The sequence below is a fragment of the Zonotrichia leucophrys genome, unplaced genomic scaffold (genome assembly GCF_028769735.1).
Source record: "Zonotrichia leucophrys gambelii isolate GWCS_2022_RI unplaced genomic scaffold, RI_Zleu_2.0 Scaffold_974_18229, whole genome shotgun sequence".
Lineage (NCBI taxonomy): Eukaryota > Metazoa > Chordata > Aves > Passeriformes > Passerellidae > Zonotrichia > Zonotrichia leucophrys.
Window position 1 is genome coordinate 12682 of NW_026993179.1, and position 4227 is coordinate 16908.

Sequence of the window (4227 nt, forward strand, 5' to 3'; positions counted from 1 at the left end):
AGGTCATTGCAGTGAGCTGGGCCCTGGCATATGCTTATCGCACACTGCTAGATACTCTAGGGCAGCAGACAGAGGCAGGGGGGCAGGGAGATAAATCAGCAACTGTCCCGGTGACTCAGGCTGTAGCTAACACTCCAGGCTCGAAGCCAGCAGCTAAACCCATGGCTGTTGCTACCAGCACTAGAAGTGGGAAATGCACAGCCAAGACCAATCGACCAGTGGACGATGATGATGATGATGATGATGCAGGAGAAGGAACCTCAGTGCCTCCTGACGTAAAGTCAGGAGTCAAAGCAGCAGGTGCAAGATCAGATGCCAATACTGAGTCCTTCTCCCTGAAGGACCTTCGTGGCCTACGGAAGGATTACACTCGAAGGTCTGATGAATCCATAATTAGTTGGCTGGTCCGTCTCTGGGATGCTGCAGGCGAGGCTACCGTTTTGGATGGCACTGAAGCCAGGCATTTGGGATCCCTGTCACAGGATACTGTCATAGACCAAGGAATGATGAGGGGGGCTAACTCTCACAGCCTCTGGGAACGGGTCCTAAGAAGTGTGGCAGAAAGATACCTGTGTGCAGACGATCTCTATATGCAGCAGACTCAGTGGAAGACAATAGAGCAAGGGATCCAACGCCTGAGAGAAATGGCCGTGGCTGAGATTATCTTCTCAGATGATGTAACAACTAGGAACCCAGATTTAGTACCATGCACGTCTGTGATGTGGCGAAAACTCGTACGACTCGGGCCACAAGAATATGCTTCTGCCTTAGCCATCATGAAGAGGGATGAGAGGGGTGAGACTGTGCTTGACATGGCAAGGAAGCTCCGAGCATATGCAGATGCTGTACATGGCCCGATACATGCCAGAATCGCAGCGGTAGAAACACGTCTGCAGAACTTAGAGGATAAGATAGAGGAGAACCATAAGAAGCTTAGAGAGGAGATTAAAGAAGACCTTCTCCAAATTTCAGCAGTACAGATCCGAGGTTCCGGTATCCAAGGCAGACGTTTCCAAGATGGTGAGAGAAGATACACCCCACGAGCTGAGCTGTGGTTTTACCTGCGTGATTGTGGGGAAAACATGGGAAGGTGGGATAGGAAACCTACCGCTGTTTTAGCACGACGGGTGCGTGAACTGAAGGAAGCCACCAGGAGGAAAGCAGCTCCAGTTGCCCGTAGCCGAACGGCCAGGTATGATGATGATGACATGTCTGATCCCCTCGAAGGAACATCCAAAACATACACCCAGGGAAAGAATGATAACCAGGCTTAGAGGGGCCCTGCCTCTAGCCAGGTAGAGGCCAGGGAAAATCGTGTCTTCTGGTCTGTGTGGATTCGTTGGCCTGGCACATCGGAACCACAAGAGTATAAAGCCTTGGTTGATACTGGTGCGCAGTGCACGTTAATCCCATCAAGACATGTGGGGACAGAGTCTGTTTCTATTGCTGGTGTGACAGGGGGATCCCAGGATTTCACTTTGGTGGAAGCTGATGTGAGCCTAACGGGAAATGAGTGGAAGAAGCATCCTATTGTGACTGGCCCAGAGGCCCCATGTATTTTGGGCATAGACTACCTTCGAAGTGGGTACTTCAAAGACCCAAAAGGACTCAGATGGGCATTTGGAATAGCTGCTGTAGAGACAGAGGGCATCCAGCAATTGAACACCTTGCCTGGGTTGTCTGAGAATCCATCTGCAGTAGGATGCCTGACGGGAGAAGAGCAACGAGTGCCAATTGCCACTTCCATAGTGCATCGACGGCAGTATAGAACACTCGAGATGCTGTGATCCCCATCCATAAGATGATCCGAGAGCTGGAGAGCCAAGGGGTGGTCAGCAAGACCCACTCACCCTTCAACAGCCCCATTTGGCCTGTGCGAAAATCTGAAGGAGAATGGAGATTGACTGTGGACTATCGTGCATTGAATGAAGTGACTCCACCACTGAGTGCTGCCGTACCAGACATATTAGAGCTCCAGTATGAGCTTGAGTCCAAGGCAGCAAGGTGGTACGCCACTATAGACATAGCCAATGCATTTTTCTCCATTCCTCTGGCAGCAGAATGCAGGCCTCAGTTTGCCTTCACATGGAGGGGAGTGCAGTACACCTGGAACCGACTGCCCCAGGGGTGGAAGCACAGCCCCACCATCTGCCATGGACTGATCCAGACTGCACTGGAAAAGGGTGAGGCTCCAGAACATCTGCAGTATATTGATGACATCATTGTGTGGGGGAACACAGCTACGGAAGTGTTCGAGAAAGGAAGGAAATTATCCAGATCCTCCTGGGAGCTGGTTTCGCCATTAAAAAGAGCAAAGTAAAGGGACCAGCTCGTGAGATTCAATTCCTGGGAGTGAAGTGGCAAGATGGACGGCGTCAGATTCCTACAGATGTCATCAACAAGATCACAGCAATGTCTCCACCCACCAATAAGAAAGAGACACAAACTTTCTTGGGTGCAATAGGTTTTTGGAGGATGCATATTCCTGAGTACAGTCAGATCGTGAGCCCTCTCTACCTGGTCACCCGCAAGAAGAACAATTTCCAGTGGGGCCCTGAGCAGCAACAGGCCTTTGTCCAGATCAAGCAGGAGATTGCTCATGCAGTAGCCCTTGGCCCAGTCAGGACAGGACCAGAGGTGAAGAATGTGCTCTACTCTGCAGCCGGGAACCATGGCTTGTCCTGGAGCCTTTGGCAGAAGGTGCCTGAGGAGACTCGGGGTCCACCACTGGGATTTTGGAGTCGAAGCTACAGAGGGGCTGAAGCCAACTATACTCCAACAGAGAAAGAAATCCTGGCTGCCTATGAAGGAGTCCAGGCTGCTTCGGAGGTAATAGGCACTGAAGCACAACTCCTCCTGGCACCCCGACTACCGGTGCTGGGGTGGATGTTCAAAGGCAAGGTTCCTTCCACTCACCATGCCACCAGTGCTACATGGAGCAAGTGGATTGCTCTCATCACTCAGCGCACCCGTATAGGTAAACTGAATCGCCCTGGGATTTTGGAGGTCATTACAAATTGGCCCGAAGGTGAGAATTTTGGTGTCACAGATGAAGAGGAACAAGAACCAGTGACACATGCTGAAGAGGCTCCTCCCTATAACCAACTGCCCCCAGAGGAAACACGCTACGCTCTTTTCACTGACGGTTCCTGTCGCATCGTAGGGATGAACCGGAAGTGGAAAGCAGCCGTATGGAGCCCCACACGACAGGTTGCACAAGCTACCGAAGGAGAAGGTGGATCAAGCCAATTTGCTGAACTCAAAGCTGTTCAACTGGCCCTAGACATTGCTGAGAGAGAGAAGTGGCCAAAGCTCTACCTCTACACTGATTCATGGATGGTAGCCAATGCTCTGTGGGGATGGCTGGAGAGGTGGAAAAAGGCTAACTGGCAGCGTAGAGGGAAACCAATTTGGGCTGCTGGTGAGTGGAAAAACATTGCTACCAGGGTAGGGAGGCTACCTGTGAAAGTCCGCCATGTAGATGCCCATGTACCCAAGAGTAGGGCCACCGAGGAGCACCAAAACAATGAGCAGGTAGACCAAGCTGCAAAGATAGGGGTGTCCAAAATAGACCTAGATTGGGAACATAAGGGAGAGTTATTCCTAGCTCGATGGGCCCATGATGCCTCAGGCCACCAGGGCAGAGATGCCACCTATAAGTGGGCACGAGACCGAGGGGTGGATCTAACCATGGACAGTATTTCTCAGGTTATCCATGACTGTGAGACGTGTGCTGCCATCAAGCAGGCCAAGCGACTGAAGCCCCTCTGGTACGGTGGGCGGTGGTCCAAGTACAAGTATGGGGAGGCCTGGCAGATTGACTACATCACACTGCCCCAGACACGCCAGGGCAAGCGCTACGTGCTGACCATGGTGGAGGCCACCACTGGATGGTTGGAAACCTACCCTGTGTCTCATGCTACAGCCCGGAACACCATCCTGGGCCTGGAAAAGCAAGTTCTGTGGAGACATGGCACCCCTGAGAGGATCGAGTCAGACAATGGGACTCATTTCAAGAACAGCCTTGTCAACACCTGGGCTAGGGAACATGGCATTGAGTGGGTGTACCATATTCCCTACCATGCACCAGCTGCAGGGAAAGTGGAGAGGTACAATGGACTACTAAAAACCCAGTTGAAAGCTTTGGGCGGGGGATCTTTCAAGAAATGGGAGCAGCATCTGGCAAAAGCCACCTGGTTAGTTAACACCCGAGGTTCCACCAACCGA